The 20,507-nt window shown below is 45.8% G+C and overlaps 1 protein-coding gene across 6 annotated transcripts in view; it reads left to right on the top strand.

Annotated features, from left to right (window-relative positions):
* Window positions 1-20,507, top strand: part of GATAD2B (GATA zinc finger domain containing 2B) — a 100,664-nt gene that overhangs the window by 47,600 nt on the left and 32,557 nt on the right. The window contains exon 2 of one of the 6 annotated variants that reach the window (XM_051857275.3): window positions 3,167-3,192. The exons of 4 other annotated variants lie outside the window; for them this stretch is intronic. The gene's annotated coding sequence lies outside the window, so the exon portion shown is untranslated. Of the gene's footprint in view, window positions 1-366; window positions 510-3,166; window positions 3,193-20,507 lie in introns of those variants that run through there. One more of the 6 variants, XM_017345860.4, reaches the window with a different exon arrangement.

The raw sequence follows: 20,507 nt of genomic DNA on the forward strand, positions 1-20,507 counted from the left end.
CCTGACAGAAGCCAGGAGCTGGAAAATCATTCTAGTTTTCCTACATGGGTGGCATGTAGGATTACTTGAGTCATCATTTGCTGCCTACCAGGGTGCACATTAGCAGGACGCTGGAATTGGAAGCAGAGCTAGCACTTGAATCCAGGCACTCTACAATGACGTGTGGGCATCTTAACCACAGTGCTAAACAGTCACCCCAGTTTGTAAATTACTGAGGGCATTATGCCAGTGTCCAGTACTACCTAGTTCATGTTTAGCTCAGAATTTTCTGAAAGTTGAAGTTAATTCTGTATTGTTAAGGAATACTTTTCTTTGCATATTAATAACTGTGAGTAGAATATATTTTTCTTTTTCTATATTCTGCAGACTCTAAAAGCTTTAATATATAAGAAAAACAAGAGCTTTGTGAGAGATGGTGATGAAGGCAGTGTAACTATGATTTGAGTTTCAGAAGTCCAAATGAAGCAGGCTTTTGGGGTGATATATTAAAAGAAGATATCAATTGACAAGTAAGAAAGTCCATTCTCTCTTCTTATTCCTTCTTACTGTTTGCAAAGAATTTAGTTCTTCAGGGGCCAGTGCTGTGGCATAGTGGGTAAAGCCACCTCTGCAGTCCTAGCATCCCATATGGACACCGGTTCAAGTCCTGACTACTCCACTTACGATCCAGCTCTCTGCTATGGCTTGGGAAAGCAGTAGAAGATGGCCCAAGTCCTTGGGTCCCTGCACTCGTATGGGAGACCCGGAGGATGCTCCTGGCTCCTGGCTTCGGATTGGTACAGCTCTGGCCGTTGCAGCAAACTGGGGAGTGAACCAGCAGATGGAAGACCTCTCTCTCTCTCTTTCTCTTTCTCTCTCTGCCTCTTTCTCTGTGTAACTCTGACTTTCAAATAAAATTAATAAATCTTAAAAAAAAAAGAATCTAGTTCTTCAGCTAAAGATCTTACAGTAAATTCCCTTTTTTTTTTTTTTTTTTGGACAGGCAGAGTTAGGGAGAGAGAGAGTTATAGACAGTGAGAGAGAGACAGAGAGAAAGGTCTCCCTTCTGTTGGTTCACTCCCCTAATGGTTGCTATGGCTGGTGCTGTGCCAATCCGAAGCCAGGAGCCACGTGCTTCCTCCCGGTCTCGCATGCGGGTACAGGAACCCAAGCACTTGGGCCATCCTCCACTGCCTTCCTGGGCCACAGCAGAGAGCTGGACTGGAAGAGGAGCAACTGGGACTAGTGCCTGGCACCCCAACCAGGACTAGAACCTGGGGTACTGGCACTGCAGGCAGAGTATTAGCCAATTGAGCTATGGCGCCGGCCTATCATAGTAAATTCTTTAGTCAGTGGTGGGGCATTTGGTGCAGTGGTTAAGAGATTGCTTGAGATATCTGCATCATATATTTGAGTACCTAGTTCAAGTTGTGGCCGTTCCTCTTTGAGTTTAGCTTCCCTCAAATGTGTGTATCAGTAAGTAGCAAATGTTGGGTCAAGTAGTAGGGCCCCTGGCTGGGTGACCTGGTTTGTGTTCCTGACTCCTGGTTTGGGCCTGGCACTGTCCAGGTTGTTATGAGCATTTGGGGAATGCTGATAGAAGATCTCTCTCCATCTGTCTCTACCTTTCAAATAAAAATGAAAATGTTTTTAAAAAACTTAAAAAAAAATCCTCCAACAATAGAAAGCAATTACCACTGCCCTCCCTCCTCTTTGGTTTATTTTGATTTCTTCCCCATCACTTTCTAACCTTTTATCAGCATTTTTGGGAAATGAAAAGTCTTTATAAGATTATTGGAGGGCTGGGGCTGTGGCACAGTAGGTTAATCCCCCGCCTGCAGTGCTGGCATCCCATATGGGTGCCAGTTCTAGTCTCAGCTGCTCCTCTTCCAGTCCAGCTCTCTGCTGTGGCCTGGGAAAGCAGTAGAAGATGGCCCAAGCACTTGGGCCCCCACACCCATGTGGGAGACCCAGAGGAGGCTCTTGTCTCCTGGTTTTGGATTGGCCCAGCTCCAACCATTGTGGCCATTTGGGTAGTAAACGAGTGGATAGAAGACATTTCTCTCTGTCTCTTCCTCTCACTGTCTGTAACTCTTACCTGTCAAATAAAATCTTTAAAAAAAAAAAAAAAAAAAAAGATGATTGGAAACAATTGTGCTATAACAGAAAAGGAAAATTAATCAGGGGATCAGTCTCAAATATGTCTAGCATCTGGCTTTGTCTGGAATGACATAGATATGTGTGTTAAATGATACATTGGTCAGTAAGGTGCTGTAATGCAAAGAGGAGAGAGTGTTCTAGCTATGTGGAATAATCAACTGTACTTAGGGCCTAAGCCATTTTAAAACTTATTTTACTTTGTGATAAAAAGTACATAGCAAAGATATAAACTATTTTTAAAGAGTGTGCATATACTGTCAGGATGGCTTTGCCATGAAACCTTTCTGAGATTTGTGTTAGGTGTAGATGTTGTTAGTTGATAGGGCTAAATCATATACTGCCTGTGGGACAGCTTCAGGAAAATACCTTTAATGAGCATATCTACTGTCTTACCAGTATTGGTTAAAGAAAAGGAGCTTAGCAGGCAGTAGGTCTTCATTTTTTTGTAATTTGGAATATGCTTTGGTATTGATTTTATGATTTCCTGTCTGAGATGTTGGCTCTGGAAACTAAACAGTTAAAGCATGATTTGAGAGGAAACTAGCTCTCATGAATGAAGGCAAAGTTTGGCACTAGGCCAGAATAAAGGGGGGGCTAGTTAGGGTGGGGAGGCTAACTGACTTTTGTACCACAAAGGACTTTTAAAAATTAAGAGATAATTCCATATCCTGAGGTTATAAACCGGCTACAACTGGTTTTTCTCTCCCCCCTCCTGCCCCCGCTAGGCATCATGGGTAAAAGTAAGCATCCCCCTGTTTCTTTTGTTTAATATAACAGTACGCCGTGTGATTGGCAGGGCAGTGCCCACTTGGAGACCGGGTTTGTGCAGGTCTCTGAAGGGGGATGGCACGCATGGGGCCACCCCTGTGCTACAGAAGGAGCTTCTTTTAAGATAGAAAAGAAAAAGGAACATCCCCCCCCTCCCGCCCTCATGGGAAAAAAAAATACCCTAAACCCATCTCTTATTCCTTTTTTTCTTCTTTTTTCTGTTTCCCCCTTTCTTGTCTCCAATTTTCCTGGCAACTAGAGGAGGGAGCAGAAAAATGTATACCTGTAAGTACTTTTAACTGCCTTCTTCTCCCCTCCCCCCTTTTTTCTTTTTCTGAAAGTAGAAACTCAGAATTGCTCTCAGTTTCTTTGTGGTGTAGAAAGTGACATGCTAAGGTTTCTGCTGGGATTGAAGTAAGAAACACTTGCTTTTTAAAATTTTATCTGAATAATTGTTTCTCATATAAATCTTGCGATTGATCCTGTTTCCCTCTGCCTCACCCATTTGTTATAATGATAAGGGTCTTTGGCTTCTTAGCCCTTGAATTAAAGCTATAAGAAGAGTGCAGTACTAAGATTTTCTCTTTCTCTTTCTGTCTTTTAAAAATTTCTTTTGTCTGTAGCAGTGATGATTTTAGTTCCCTCCCACTTACCCTCACTACCCCCCTTCTTTCCATGTCAGCTCCAACCCTGTTCTGTGAATGGAATCAACCAGCTGACTGAGTGCTGGCATCATGCCAGGGGCTGCAAAGCAATGAGAATGTGCGCGCGCTCGCGTGTGTAAGTGTATACAGAACACAAAGGGAACGGCCTGCAGTCTAGGAAATCACAGGCTATTATATAAGGAAGTCTGCGTCATCTCTGCTTTCTTGGGGTGGTGGACAAGAGAGGGGAGAGGCTTAGAGAAAAAATCTTTTGATACACATATACACACCCACTTTTTTTGTTGCCATCTTAGGAAGAAAATCAGATAGGTATTTGTGCTGTGGCAGGTAACAGAGCTTCTATGTGTAGGTACTGGTTACTGCTATCTTAGTGGAAGTAGTAACACTTGGGAGGTGAAGCAGTTTGTTCTAGGTCTCTGCTTTCTGTCCTCATTCAGAGATGTATGCACTTGAGGAAGACTGACTAGAAGAGAAATGCCTCCTGGACTTGATGGTTGTTAATTTGTTGATAATTCTGTGAGGGCATTAGGGGTCTGGTCAAAGTATTTATAAGCATAAAGAATTGCTAGTGGTATAGGGACGGGTAGGTGAAAGGGAGTGCTGTTCAGGAGAACCAAAAATCCAGATAATAGAGCAAATAGTATTTATTAGGCACTTTGAATTCAGTCCTTTTTTCCTTCTGTTTAGTATGTTATAAAATTGCTGTATTCTTCCTCTTCTTGCCATCTGCTGCAGAGTTAGAGTTGTACAAAAGAAAAGTCAACACTTGGAAGGAAGGAAGAATTAGAGATTGTTCTAAGCATGCAGACGTTGCAAGTGTTCCAGTTTTGGGGTTCAGTTTGAATGACTATATCTTTCATGGGCCATTAGGAACTCAACATTGATTTAGAAGTTAGAATTTTGCTGCTCAATTAACTGTGATGCCTTATTTCTTAATTTCACTTTATATGATTCTTAGATATCTGTATGAAGCATCTTTTGTATTAGGTGGAAAGCAGGAGGCTATACTGTTGTAGTAGTTTTTATGTGAGTTTAATGTTACTCCTTCCAGACTGTTCTGACTCAAGGCACTGGTGTGTAACGCTTGGATAAGGAGAGTTTGGAGTGGGAGGGAACTTTTGAACTGGTTTATCCTATAATAAGGGGGTTTGTCAGATTATAGTTTAGAGGAAGTTCAGAACTGTGTCTGTTAAAGCCTACGAGTTTACGTTCTTGCCACATTTTCACAAGCAGCAGTCTTTGGAGATCTATATTTTTTAGTGTACAAGTTTTGATGTGAATATTTGTTTTTGTTTCCTTTGATAGGGGGTAAATATGAGGACAAACTTTAAGGATTGTAGAATGGGACTTAACAGAGTGGCTGGCCTGCTCATTCCTCAGTGTGACCACAATTTTTACCCAACCCCACATAGCTGGAGCCCATTTTTCCAAGTTCCTTTTAGAAATGAATTAAGGGCCAGTGCCGCGGCTCACTAGGCTAATCCTCTGCCTTGCGGCGCTGGCACACCAGGTTCTAGTCCCGGTCGGGGCGCCGGATTCTGTCCCGGTTGCCCCTCTTCCAGGCCAGCTCTCTGCTGTGGCCCGGGAGTGCAGTGGAGGATGGTCCAAGTGCTTGGGCCCTGCACCCCATGGGAGACCAGGATAAGTACCTGGCTCCTGCCATCGGATCAGCACGGTGTGCTGGCCGCAGTGCGCCGGCCACGGCGGCCATTGGAGGGTGAACCAACGGCAAAGGAAGACCTCTCTCTCTCTCTCTCTCTCTCTCACACACACACACTGTCCACTCTGCCTGTCAAAGAAATAAGGAAAATGTTTCCTAAACAATTGAATACTGAAAGACAAAATAGCCACAGACCACCCTTGCTCAAACCTAGAGACTAGATAAAGACTTATCCAGAATTATTGTGGTAGTCCGTATTCTTGGAAGTATTAATTACCTTTATGAGTTGATTTTATTTATCTTCTTGTAGTATTGTTTGGTAATATTCATGAGAATCAGCCATATTGTATGTGTGCATGTGCTTGTCATGGTTTACCTGTTACATTAGATTACATTAACTATAAAGGGAAGAGAAGATAAAAGCTTACTTCATTCCTTGCCATCTTCATTCTGTCTGTATGATGCTTGCTTGCTTCCTAGTCTAGTCTGATAGTTTCAAGGAAGGGCTTTTGCATCTTTTTTTTTTTTTTTAATTTTTTAAAGACTAATTTATTTGATAGAGTTACAAAGAATGAGATCTTGGGGCAATGCAGGTAAAGCCACCCCCTGCAGCCCTGGCATCCCATGGGGCGTCAGTTCAGGTCCTAGCTGCTCCACTTCTGATCCAGCTCACTGCTCATGTGCCTGGGAAAAGCAGCAGAAGATGGCCCAAGTGCTTGGGCCCCTGCACCCATGTGGGAGACCTGGATAAAGCTACTGGCTCCTGCCTGGCCCTGTCCTGGCTGTTGCAGCCATTTGGGGAGTGAACCAGCGGATAAGGTCTCCCTCCCTCCCTCTCTCCCTCCCCCTTCTCCATAACTTTCAAATAAATCTTTAAAAAGAGAGAGAAAGAGATCGTCCATCCACTAGTTTTTTCCCCAAATGGCTGCAATAACTAGGGCTGGGACAAGCCAAAGTCAAGAGCCTGGATCTCATCCAGGTCTCCCAAGTGAGTGGCAGGGTCCCAAGAACTCAGGCCATCTGCCTTTGCTTTCCCAAGCACATCAGCACTGAGCTAGAGTGGAAGTGGAGTAGCTGGTACTCAATCCTGTATGCATATGGGATGCTGGCCATCACAGCTGGCCAACCCCCTGCATCTTTTTTTTTTTTTTTTTTTGATTTTTGACAGGCAGAGTGGACAGTGAGAGAGAGAGACAGAGAGAGAAAGGTCTTCCTTTGCCGTTGGTTCACCCTCCAATGGCCGCCGCTGCAGCCGGCGCACCGCGCTGATCCGATGGCAGGAGCCAGGATCCAGGTGCTTTTCCTGGTCTCCCATGGGGTGCAGGGCCCAAGCACCTGGGCCATCCTCCACTGCACTCCCTGGCCATAGCAGAGAGCTGGCCTGGAAGAGGGGCAACCGGGACAGAATCCGGCGCCCCAACCGGGACTAGAACCCGGTGTGCTGGCGCCGCAAGGTGGAGGATTAGCCTATTGAGCCACGGCGCCGGCTATGCATCTTTTATTTTTATATTTTCTTTTATTACCTATAACCTGATTGAGAAAAATAATTTTAGTGATTAGGCAGTCATAATCAGAATGGCATAAACCAGCACATTGTATTAATGGATATGTTTTCAACTTTTAATTTTTACTTACTTTTGCTTAACTCTCACAGGCTCTAGGTTCCTGTTTATCTGTAATGTAGTGGTGTTTTGTCTTGTTTTGGATTTTATTATTTATTTTACTTATTTGAAAGAGAAACAGAAAGATATAGCTTCCATCTGTTGGTTCACTTCCCTGATGGCTACAACAGTCAGGGCTGTGCCAGTTGGAGGCCAGGAATCCAGAACTCAGTCCTTATCTCCCATGTAGGTGGCAGGGACAAGTACTTGAATCATCATCTGCTGCCTCCCTGTGTTCTCATTAGTGGGAGGCTGGAACTGGGAGCTGAGCCAGGACTCAAACCCAAGCACTTTACTGTAGGATGTAGGCATCCCACATGACATCGTTATCATTATGCCAGATGTCTGTCCATGCAAAGCAGTTTTTAAGGATGTGCTAAATCTGCCCTTTGGTCATCTCTGTTCCTTTCATTCTGATACCACCAGTTTTAAGTGGTGTTCAACAGATTTATTTTTGTATATCAGAACTTTGGGGCTGATTTTTTTTTTTTTTTTATTTAAGATGACAGTAGGAAAGCATTGTTTACCTCTTAACTAGCTTATAGGCAGCAGTCGTCATGACACATTTAAGCTTAGGGGGCTTTATGATCTTTCATACATATCATTAAACAAAGCCAAGGTAACCTAGGCTCTTGATTAAAGGATGTGAGCCAAAGGTTTATGTAGTAAAATGAATTATATATAAAAGACACTTTAAAGCTAGTAAACAATAATGTTCTCTATATTTTTATTTAGTGACACAGAGAGTAAAGGAGAGTCAGAGATCTTCCATCTACTGATTCATCCCCCATAACGGCCACAAAGGCTGAGGCTGGTCTAGGTGAAACCCAGGAGCCCAAAACTCCCATCCAGGGCTCCTGCAGGGGTAGCAGGGGCCCAAACACATGGACCATCTTCTGCTACTTCCCAGATAGATTAGTGCATTAGCAGGTGAGCTGGACCAAAGTGGAGCAGCTGGGACTGAAACTGGCACACTAATATGAGAGGCTGGTATCACAAGGGACAGTTTAACCATCATGCCCCAACAGCTGAACCAACTGCCCACTACTCATTGTGTAAGGGTGTGTGTGTGAGAGAGAAATAATTTTTTAAGAGGTTTATTTTATTTATTTGAAATACAGAGTTACAGAGAGGGAAAGACAGAGAGAGATCTTCCATCTACTGGTTCACTCCTCAAATGGCTACAATGGCCAGGGCTGGACCAGACTAAAACCAGGAGCCAGGAGCTTCTTCTGGGTCTGCCACATGGGTGCAGGGACACAAGCACTTAGGCCATCTTCCGCTGCTTTCCCAAGCCATTAGCAGGGAGCTGGGTAGGAAGCAGAGCAGCTGGGACTTGAACCCACACCCAAATGGGATGCCAGCATTGCAGGTTGTGGCTTTACCTGCTATGCCACAATGCCAGCCATTTGTGTGTGTGTGTATGTGTTTGTGTGTTAAAGATTTATTTATTTAGGGGCCAGCGCTGTGGTGCAGTGGGTTAAAGCCCTGGCCTAAAGTGCCAGCATCCCATGTGGGTGCCAGTTCTAGTCCTGGCTGCGCCTCTTCCAATCCAGCTCTCTGCTATGGCCTTGCATAGCAGTGGAGGATGGTCCAAGTCCTTGGGCCTCTGCCACTCGTGGGAGACCTGGAAGAAGCTCCTGGCTCCTGGCTTCGGATCGGCGCAGCTCTGGCTGTTGCGGCCATCTGGGGAGTGAACCAGCAGATGGAAAACCTCTCTCTCTGTCTCTACGTCTCTCTGTAACTTTCAATTAAATAAATAAATTTTTTTAAAAAGATTTATTTTATTTAAAAGGGAAAGCAGACGAGCTTCCATTTGCTGGTTCACTTCCCAAATAGCTCTAACAACCAGCCAGGCCCTAGGCCAGGCCAGAACCAGGAGCCAGAAACTCCATTTGTGCCTCTCACATTGGGCTCAAGTACATGAGCCATTTTATCTGCTGCTTCCCAGCACATTAGCAGGAAGCTGGATCTGAAGCAGAATAGTCAGGACTTGATTGTGCACTCCGATAAAGGAAGGGATACAGTCTTTCTAAGTAGCAGCTTAAGTCTACAGCTATACCACCCTGAATGTTCCTGATCTCATCTAAGTAGCAGCTTAACCCGCTGCCTCACAACATCTGCCTCCTTTGTTGTGGTTATGAGTTACATATCCTAGTGACTAAAGTTGTTGAGCATCTTTTCATGCGCTTTTAAACTATTTATATGTCATTGGAGAAACGTCTGAGTGCTTTGCCCACATGTGTTGAGTTCTGAGCAGTACTGAAGAAGATATCCACAATTCTGAGAATTGAAAAGGTTGCTAGAATACCCTTCTCTGGAATCACTATGAATTCATGGGTTTTAACATATCCATGGAACAGGAATTTTGCCTAGGGTTTAAGTTTCCAGTTGGAATGCCCGTGTCCCCTGTCAGAGTGCCAGGGTTCAAGTTTCAGCTTTGATCCTGATTCTAGCTTCCTGCTAATGGACATCTTGGAAGTAGCAGGTGATGGCTGAGGTGATTGGGTAACTGCCAGCAACATGGGAAACCTGAATTGAGTTCCTTGCTCCCAGCTGTTGGCCTGGCCCAGTACTGGCCAATGCGGGCATTTGAGTAGTAAACCAGCAGATGTGAGCTCATGTGCTCTGATTTTCTTTGTGTTTCCGTCTGCTCAGATTTAAAAATTTGAGAAAATTTGTCACTTAAAAATATATGTGGGCCGGCGCCGCGGCTCACTAGGCTAATCCTCCGCCTAGCGGCGCCGGCACACCAGGTTCTAGTCCCGGTCGGGGCGCCGGATTCTGTCCCGGTTGCCCCTCTTCCAGGCCAGCCCTCTGCTGTGGCCAGGGAGTGCAGTGGAGGATGGCCCAGGTGCTTGGGCCCTGCACCCCATGGGAGACCAGGAAAAGCACCTGGCTCCTGGCTCCTGCCATCGGATCAGCGCGGTGCGCCGGCCGCAGCGCACCGGCCGCGGCGGCCATTGGAGGGTGAACCAATGGCAAAGGAAGACCTTTCTCTCTGTCTCTCTCTCTCACTGTCCGCTCTGCCTGTCAAAAAAAAAAAAAAAAAAAAAAAAAGAAAAAAAAAGAAAAATATATGTGCACACATATAGTACATACATAGTGGTATATTGCTATGATCTTGTAACCATATTAGTTTGTATAGTTAACTCTTTATGACCATGAAGTCATCTAATCATGCCCTCTCATTTCCTGTTATTAAGCAACACATGACTACATATACACATATATGCACATACAAATGGATATAGAAATTTTTTTTCTGTTTATTTACTTGAGAGGTACAGAGAGGGAGAGATGGAGAGTGAGGTCTTCCATCTGCTGGTTCACTCCCCAAGTGGTTGCAGTGGCTGGAGCTGAGCTGATCCGAAGCCAGGAGCCAGGAGCTTCCTCTGGGTCTCCCACATGGGTGCAAGGGCCCAAGGACTTGGGCCATCTTCTAGTGCTTTCCCAGGCCATCAGCAGGGAGCTGGATTTGAAGTGGAGCAGCCAGGATTCTAACTGGTGCCCATAAGGGATGCTTAACCTACCATACCACAGCACCAGCTCCCTTTTTTTCTTTATTTTGAGAGGACCTGGAAATAATGACACCACTATATAAATAAGCATATCCAACACTGTATCTTGATTTTTTAAATTTTGTTTATTTACTTGAGAGGTAGAGTTACAGACAGAGAGAGAAGAGAGACAGAGAGAAAGGACTTCCATCACTGGTGCACTCCCCAAATGGCCACAATGACTGGAGGTGGACCTATCCAAAGCCAGAAGCCAGGAGCTTCTTCTGGGTCTCCTAAGTGTGTGCAGGTACCCAAGCACTTGGGCCATCTTTTACTGCTTTCCCAGGCCATAGCAGAGAGCTTGATCAGAAGAGGAGCAGCCAGGATACAAACCGGCATCCATATGGGATGCCATTGCTGCAGGCGGAAGCGCTTAGCCCATTATACCACGGCGCAGGCCCCTTGAATTTTTTTTTAAGGTTTATTTATTTTATTTGAAAAGCAGAGTTACAAAGAGGGAGGGAGGGGGAGAGAAAGAGAGAGGGAGAGGGAGGGAGGGAGGGAGGGAGAGAGAGAGGGAGAGAGAGAGAGAGAGAGCTTCCATCTGCTGGTTCACTTCCCAAATGCCTGCAGTGGCCAGGGCTGGGCCAGGCAGAAGCCAGGAGCAGGAGCTTCTTCCAGGTCTCCCATATGGGTGCAGGGGCCCAAACACTTGGGCCGTCTTCTAATGCTTTTTCCAGGCCATTAGAGGGAGCTGGATCACAAGTGGCGCAGCCAGGAATTGAACCAGCACTCATGGGGGATGCTGGCATTGCAGGCAGCACTTAACCCACTGCACCGCAGCACCAGCCCTCACATGTTGATTGCTAACCATTCTCCAATAAAAGGAACCGGGGCTCCTCAGAGAAATGGGTAGACAGAGGAAAAATAAGGTGGTCCTGGAGCATCATGTGGTACCAGAAACTAATGAAATACTAAAATAACAATGGGGAGCCAACTTGAAGGATCTTCCAGTTACCAGAACTGGGACAATCTGAACAACAAAATAAATAATTATTACAACCCACGGAATAAAATGAATATCCAGAATACTGTAAATAAATATTTGAATAAGTAAATGTACTGGACAGCGGTTTCTTACCATGACATTTAAATTAATATAGGAATGATGAAAAAGGCAGATACTACAGTAATAATTGCTGTAGGAAAGAACTGTCTATGGGGATCAGGACTGCGGTACAGCAGGTTAAGCTGCCTCCTGCAATGCAGGCGTCTCAAATGAACACTGATTTGAATCTTGGCTTCTCCACTTTCATGCTGACATACCTGGGAAAGCAGCAGAAAATGGCCCAAATACTTGGACGTCCGGCACGCATGTGGGAGACCCAGATAGAGTTCCAGGGTCATTCTGATCCCAGTCCTTGCAGCCGTTTGGGGAGGAAACCAGCTCATGGAAGATCTCTCTGTATTCTCCATAATACTCTGCCTTTTAAATAAAAAATCTTTTTTTGAAAAAGATTTATTTTTATTTGAAAGAGTTAGAGAGAAGTACAGAACTGGAGGTCTTCCATTCACTGTTTGCTCCCCAAATGGTCACAACAGCCGGAGATGGGCCAATCCAAAGCCAGGAGCCTCCTCTGGGTCTCCCACGTGGGTGCAGGGGCCCAAAGAGTTGGGCCTTCCTCAGCTGCTTTCCCAGGCACATTAGCAGGGAGCTGGATCGAAGTGGAGCTGCCAAGACTTGAACTGATGCCCATATGGGATGCCTGCTTTGCAGGCTGGGACATTAACCCGCTCTGCTACTGCACTGTTCCCCAATAAATAAATCTTAAAAACAAAACCAAAAAGGGTTTGTGGATGCTAAAATTAGTGGGCAGAAGTTTGATAAAGATGGGTATTTGCATAATTTGTAATATCTCTCCCTAACAGCATTTCAGTGGTGAAACCTGGTAGACACCACTTTAAACAAATGATCAAGGCTAACATCACCAATCATACAGCATATCTCCCTTTGACTTACAGTGGGATAATGTCCTGATAAATCCATCATAAACTGGCAGTGTCAGTAGTCAAAACTGCATTTTATACACCTAATCTGCTAAATGTCATAGTTTAACAACACAGTACACTGTATTGTACTGGAATTTTTTAAAAGATTTATTTGTTTATTTGAAAGGCAGAGTTATGGTGCGGCAGAGGTGGACAGAAACAGATCCTCCATCTGCTGGTTAACTCCCAAATGGCTGCAGTGGCTGGAGCTGGGCCGATCCAAAGCCAAGAGCTTCTTCTGACCCAGGCTGGTGCAAGGTCCAAAGCACTTGGGCTTTCTTCTACTGCTTTTCCAGGCCATAGCAAAGAGCTGAATCAGAAGTGGTGCAGCTGGACCTTGAACCAGCACTCATGGGATGCTGACACTACCAGTGGCAGCTTTACCCGCTATGCCACAGCTCCTGCCCTGTACCGGATAGTTACCGTTTTGATTGTGCGGGTGACTGAGGACTGTGACTGCTAATGTAACAGGAGAATATATTGCGTGTTGGTAGTCCAACAAAATTTCAAAGTTTGGGGCCAGTTCTGTGGCATAGTGGGTTAAGCCTCCTGTAGTGCTGGCACCCCTTTTGGGTGTTGGTTGGAGTCCCAGTGCTCCACTAGAGATCCAGCTCCCTGCTAATGCACCTGGGGAAACAGCAGAGGATGACCTAAGTCCTTGGACTCCTGTACCCACTCTTGACTTTGGATCATCCCAGCTCTTGCCATTGAGGCCATTTGGGGAGTGGATGGAGGATCTTTCTCTCTACCTCTGCCTTTCAAAAAAAAAATTCAAACTTCAAAGTACAGATTCTATTGAATACATTCTGCTTTTGCATCGTGAAGTCAAAAAACTTTAAGTTGGGCCAACATTGTAGCACAGTGAATAAACCACTGCTTGTGTCATTCCCTATCAAACTGCTGGTTTGAATCCCAGCTGCTTTGCCTTTTTTTTTTTTTTTAAAGATTTTTATTTATTTATTTGAAAGAGTAACACAGAGGAGGAGAGGCAGAGAAATAGAGAGGTCCTCCATTCGATGGTTCACTCCCCAAATGGCCACAAAGGCTGGAACTGCGTCAATCCAAAGCCAGGAGCCAGGAGCTTCCTCTGGGCTTCCCATGTAGGTGCGGGAGCTCAAGGAATTGGGCCATATTCTACTGTTTTCATAGGCCATAGCAGAGAGCTGGATTGGAAGAGGATCAGCCAGGCCTTGAACTGGCGTTCACATGTTATGCCAGCTCTTCAGGCTAGGGCATTAACCCACTGCGCCACAGCGCTGTCCCCATGCTTTGCTTTTAATTCAGCTCCATGCTAATAACATATGGGAAACCAGCAGAAGATGACCCAAGTCTTGGAGATCACTGCTACTCACATGGGAGATGCAGATGGGACTCGAACTGGCGCCTATATGGGATGCCAGCACTGCAGGCGGTAGCTTTACCTGCTACTACACAGCACCGGCCCCAAAAAGATTTATTTATTTGAAAGGCAGAGAGAGAAATCTTGCAGCCACTGGTTCACTCCTCAGATGGCTGCAGTATCCAGGTCTGGGCCCAGCTGAAGGCAGACACGCCATTTGGGTCTCACGATGGCAGGGGCACAAGTACTGGGCCATTCTTTATTACCTTCCCAAGCCAGCAGGAAGCTGAATCAGAGCTGGAGTAGCCAGAATTCTAACCAAGTGGCAGCTTAACCTACCGTGCCACAGCAGCCTAAACTCCATGAACTTTTTAAAATAACCTCATATGGTCGTGGCCAGCACTGTGGCGCAGTGGATTAAACCCCTGGCCTGAAGCATCGGCATCCCATATGGGCGATGGTTCAAGATGTGGCTGCTCCACTTCCGATCCAGCTCTCTGCTATGGCCTGGGAAGGCAGTAGAAGATGGCCCAAGTTCTTGGGCCCCTGCACCCGCGTGGGAGACCTGGAAGAAGCTCCTAGCTTCTGGCTTCAGATCGGCACAGCTCCAGCTGTTGTGGCCAGTTGGGGAGTGAACCAACAGATGGAAGACCTCTCCCTCTGCCTCTCCTCTCTGTGTAATTCTGACTTTCAAATAAATAAATAAATAAATCTTTAAAAAAATAACCTCATATGGTGACTGTTTTAGCTATAGCCACAAGCAAAATATCTGAGGTCCTTGATTTTTTTTTTTTTTTTTTTTTTGACAGGCAGAGTTAGTGAGAGAGACAGAGACAAAGGTCTTCCTTCCTTTGGTTCACTCCCCAAATGGTTGCTACGGCCGGCGCACTGTGCCAATCCGAAGCCAGGAGCTAGGTGCTTCTCCTGGTCTCCCATGCGGGTGCAGAGCCCAAGCACTTGGGCTATCCTCCACTGCCTTCCCGGGCCACAGCAGAGAGCTGGACTGGAAGAGGAGCAGCGGGACAGAATCCGGCGCCCCAACCGGGACTAGAACCCGGGGATCCGGCGCCGCAGGCAGAGGATTAGCCAAGTGAGCCGCGGCGCCGGCCGTGGTCCTTGATTTTTAAAATTTTTCTGAAAGGGAGACAGAGATAGCACCCATCCACCAATTCACTCCCCCAGGTGCCCATAGCACCCAGGGTCAAGCCAGCCTGAAGCCAGGAACCAGGAATTTAGTCTGGGTCCACCAGGTGGATGACAGAGACCCACGTACTTGAGCCATCACCTGCTGCCTCATTAGCAGAAAGCTAGAATCAGGAGCAGAGCCAGGAGGACTCTTAACCAGACATATCTTAACCCCAATGTCAAAAACCCACCTGGAGGTCTGATTTTTTTTTTTTTTATATTTATTCATTTATTTGAAAGAGTTACACAGAGGGAAGAGAGGCAGAGAGGGAGGTCTTCCATCTGCTGGTTCACTCCCCAGTTGGCCGCAACAGCCGGAGCTGCACCGATCCGAAGCCAGGAGCCAGGAGCCTCCTCCAGGTCTCCCATGCGGGTGCAGGAGTCCAAGGACTTAGGCCATCTTCTGTTGCTTTCCCAGGCCATAGCAGAGAGCTGGATCAGAAGTGGAGCAGCCACATCTTGAACCGGCCCACTGGGCCACAGCGCCGGCCGTAAGGTCTTCAATTGTTAAGAGCTTTCTCCCAAAAGGGTACTGAGACCAAAACAATTTAAGTGCCACTAGAGTATGTCTAGTAGCTGCAACAAAGACCCCAAAATGCAGTGGTTCAAACAAGAAAAAATTTCCTTTGTAATTGCCCAAGGTTAGTGGTTCCTAATTGGGTTGTTACGGGTGGTAGGTAATTCAGAGATTCAGGTTATTTCACACTGATTTTACTGCTAATCCCTAGGACAATGATTCTCAAAGTTTATTTTGTATAAGAATCACCTGGAGAGTTTGTTAAGCCTTGATTCCTAGTTTTCATCCTCAATTTCTGATTCCTAGGGTCTGAGGTAGAGTTTGAGATTTTGAATATCCAAGATACCAGAAATGTTGATGCCACTAGTATAGGAAGGGCACATTCTAGGGCATTTTCCTTCTTTGCAAGGGTGAAACTGGTTGCAGACAAATGGGAAGGAAAAAGAACATGAAGGAGGAGTTTGTCCATCTTTTTTTGACAGAGTAGACAGTGAGAGAGAGAGACAGAGAGAAAGGTCTTCCTTTGCTATTGGTTCACCCTCCAATGGCTGCCGCGGCCGGTGCACTGCAGCCGGCGCACCGTGCTAATCCGGTGGCAGGAGCCAGGTACTTATCCTGGTCTCCCATGGGGTGCAGGGCCCAAGCACTTGGGCCATCCTCCACTGCACTCCCGGGCCACAGCAGAGCTGGCCTGGAAGAGGGGCAACCGGGACAGAACCCGGCGCCCCTAACGGGACTAGAACTCAGTGTGTTGGTGCCGCAAGGCGGAGGATTAGCCTAGTGAGCCGCGGCGCCGGCCCTTTTTATCTCTTTTTTTCTGCCCCCTTTTTTAGTTCTTTTTTTCTGTTTTCAAGCATTTATCTTACCTATCAACAAGAGAGACCTGATATAGCCAGTATTTTAATTTTTGTGGAAGAAGATGAGAGTTTCAAAGGGCAGTGAGTAACAGGATCATCAATCCCCATTGGTAAGGGGCTAGTGGTGTGACTCTGCAGGTTAAGCTGCCCCTTGTGATGCCGGCATCCCATATTGGAGTGCAGGTTTGAGTCCTGGCTACTCTGCTTCCTATCCAGCTCCCTATTAATGTAGCTGGGAAGGCAGCAGAAAATGGTCCCAAGTATTTGGGCCCCTGCCGCTCACATGGGAGACCTAGATGGAGTTTCTGGCACCTAGGTTTGGCTGTTGTGGATATATGGGGAGTCAATTAGGAGATGGAAGATCTCCTCCTCTTCCCCTCTCCCTCTCCCTCTCCCTCTCCCTCTCCCTCTTCCTCTCCCTCTCCCTCTCCCTCTGCCTCTGCCTCTGCCTCTGCCTCTGCCTCTGCCTCTGCCTCTGCCTTCCAAACAAGTAAAATAAGTTTTTTGTTTTTTCTTTTAAGACACTGGTAGAATGAATTTTAGAATCCATCAGATTAAGAATTGGATTTACATAGTGTGGCAAGGGAAGGTTTTAGGAGGGTGAGATACACAAATACAGAAGCGAGACTTTTTTGTTCAAATAGTAATAACTCTGACCCTCATTGAGCATTTTATAAAGAAGCAATTTCTTTGTATTTATCATTTATATTTATTATCAGTAAACTCCTAAGGGAAGTGAGATCTGGTAATTTGTATGGTTTGCCAAATATGACATAGTTATCTAAGGGGGCAGCTGAGAAGTATGTCAGGCATTCTGACATGATTTCTTCAAATGAATTTCTATCACTGAGTCAGTTCCTAATGAGGGACAACTTCTGATAGGGTATAGCAAAGGTAAAATCGAAGGTCAGTTGACTATAGAAGATTGGGATAACAGCTTGAAAGAAGGCTTGTTTGTTTTGTATGAAAAATTGAAGCAGCAAAGAGAAGCCAACTAAGGAGCTATTTTATCTGCTGTAAGGATTTTTAAAATTTATTTATTTATTTTTAAGATTTACCTATTTGAAAAGCAGAGCAATGGAGAAAGAAGAGAAGCAGAGTGAACTTCTGTCCACTGGTTCTCCCCATATGGATACAACAGGCAGGTCTGGGCCAGGCTAAACCTAGGAGCCCAGAACTCAATTAGGTCTCCCATGTGGGTGGCAGAGACCTAACTTCTTGAGCCATCACCTGTTGCCTCCAGGATACTTTAGCGGGAAGCTGGAATTGGGAGCAGAACCAGAACTTGAACCTAGATACTCTGATATGAGATGCTAGCATCATACGTACCATCTTAATTATACCAAATATATACCAAATACCAAATTTATACCAAAAGCTATACCAAATACCAAATTTATACCAAAAGCTATACCAAATACCTGCTTCCATGTGCTTATATTTAAAACTTTGTAGAGCCGGCACTGTGGCATAGTAGGTTAAGCCTCTGCCTACAGTGCCAACATCCCATAAAGGTGCTGGTTTGCGTCCTGGCCATTCTCCTTGAACTCTAGCTCCCTGCTGATAGCCTGGGAAAGCAATGGAAGACAGCCCAAGTGCTTGGGTCTCTCGTCCCGCATGGGAGACCTGGAAGAAGCTCCTGGCTTCTGGCTTTGGATCAGCCCAGCTCTAGCCATTGCAGCCATTTGAGGAGTAAACAGTGGATGGAAGTCCTTTGTCTCTGTCTCTCCCTCTCTCTCTAACTCTGCCTCTCAAATAAATAAATCTTTAAATATGTGTGTGTGTGTGTGTGTGTGTGTGTGTGTGTGTATAAAACCTGGTGGTGCTTCTGTAAGAATTTTTTAAGATTTACTTATTTATTTCAGAAAATAAATAAGAATTACAGAGATAGAGAGAGACATCTCCCTTCGACTTATTCGTTCCCTAAATGGCTGCAGCAGCCGGGGGCTGGGCCAGGCCGAAGCCAGGAACCTGGATCTTCATCTGGGTCTCCCATGTGGGTAGCTGGGGCCCAAGCACTTGGGCCATCCTCCATTGCTTTCCCAGATGCCTTATGGAGCTGGATTGGAAGTGAAGCAGCCAGGACTTGAACTGATGCTCACGTGGCATGCCAGCATTACAGGCAGTGGCTTAACCTACTGTACCGCAACAGTGACCTCTGAAATAAGAATTTTTCTTAAAAGATTTACTTATTTATTTGAAAGGCAGAGTCAGAGAGAGAGAAAGGTTTTCCATCTGCTGGTTCACTCCCCATATGGCTGCAACAGCTGAAGCTGGGCTGATCCGAAGGCAGGAGCCAGGAGCTTCTTCCAGGTCTCCTATGCGGGTGTAGGGGTCAAGGATGTGGGCCATCTCTGCTGCTTTCCCCAACCATATCAGAGCTAGATCAGAAGTAGAGCAGCTGGGAATCGAACTAGCGCCATATGGGATGCTAGTACTGCCGGCAGCAGATAAAGCTGCTGCCTTTAGCGCCAACATCCCATGTAGGCGCTGGTTGAAGTCTCAGCTGTTTCTCTCCCAATCCAGCTCTCTGCTTATGGCCTGTGAGAGCAGTCAAAGATGGTCTAGGTCCTTGGGCCTCTGCACCCATGTGGGACACCTGGAAGAAGCTCCAGGCTCCTAGCTTTGGGGTTGATCTAGCTCCAGCCTTTGCGGCCATCTGGGGAATGAACCAGCGAATGGAAGACCTTTCTTTCTCTAACTCTGCCTTTCAAATAAATAAATACATCTTAAAAAAAATAGTGTATTTGAGAGAGAAAGAGAGCTTCCATCTGCTAATTTATTTCCCCAGATGACCACAGTGACCAGTATTGGACCAGGCCTGAAGCCAGGAACCAGGGATTCGATCCATATCACTTTCATGGCTAGCAGGAACCCAACCCCTCAAGCCATCACCTGCTGCTTCCTAGGGTGTGTATTAGCAGGAAGCTGGAGTCAAGAAGCTGGAGCTGTTTATCAAACTAAAGATGCTTCAGTATGGGATGCAGGCATCCTAACTGGTAACTAATCTGCCTGCTCCTAAAACAAGAATTTTTTGAACATATGTGTTACATTTTTTTTTTAATAGCTTAGAAGCATTTTGGAAGCAGACATCCTTTTGAATTGAAGTTTCTGGTACCCTGGTCCTTTTCTATTAATTATGGAGCAAGTTATTTTCCTAATTGACTCCTAGCCAACTCTACACTTTCTGTCCTCTGCCTAGCTTCTCTTCTCAGAGTATGCTTGCAACGGACAGCTTTTTGAATCCAGAAATTTACTCAACGAAAACATTTTTGAGTATGTGTTACATACAGGTTAGATGCAAAGATAGGAAAATGAACACCTATATAAAACTACATTTGGTTTCTGACCTCTGGGGACTCAGAATTTTTGAAGAGAGATAGAAAAGTAATTCAGTAATGAGACAAGTGCTAGTAAGTTCAAAAATGTTTTTACAGCACGAAGGGAAAATTGCCTGAAGGAACAAAGAAGGTTTCATAGATATAATTTTTTTTTTAAGATTTGTTGATTTGAAAGAGTTACAGAGAGGCAAAGAGAGAGAAAGAGAGAACGAGCCAGGGTCTTCCATCTACTGGCCCACTCCCCAGAAGGCTGCAATGGCTGCTGCTGTGCCGATCCGAAGCCAGGAGCCAGAAGCCTCCTCCGGGTCTCCCACGTGGGTGCAGGGGCCCAAGGACTTGGGCCATCTTTTGCTGCCTTTCCAGGCCATAGCAGGGAGCTGGATAGGAAGTGGAACATCCGGGACTCAAACCAGTGCCAGTATGGGATGCCGGCACTGCATGCGGTGGCCTTACCTGCTATGCCACTGCGCTGGCCCTGATGTAATTTTTTAAAGATTTTATTTATTCATTTGAGAGTTAGTTATAGAGTGAGAGAAAGGTCTTCCATCTGCTGGTTCACTCCCCAAATGGCCACAATGGCCGGAGCTGGGCCAATCTGAAGTCAGGAACCAGGAGCTTCTTCTGGGTCTCCCACACGAGTGCAGGAACCCAAGATTTCGGCTGTCTTCTGCTGCTTTCCCAGGTGCATTAGCAGGGAATTAGGTCAGAAGTTGGAAGAGCCAAGACTTGAAAGGTGCCGGTATGGAATGGCTGTGTTGCAGGAGGTGGCTTAACCCACTGGACCACAATGCTGGCCCCATCTAATAAGCATTTCTTTCTTTCTTTT

The sequence above is a fragment of the Oryctolagus cuniculus genome, chromosome 7 (genome assembly GCF_051225735.1).
Source record: "Oryctolagus cuniculus isolate XC-2025 breed Fujian yellow rabbit chromosome 7, ASM5122573v1, whole genome shotgun sequence".
Taxonomy (NCBI): Eukaryota; Metazoa; Chordata; class Mammalia; order Lagomorpha; family Leporidae; genus Oryctolagus; species Oryctolagus cuniculus.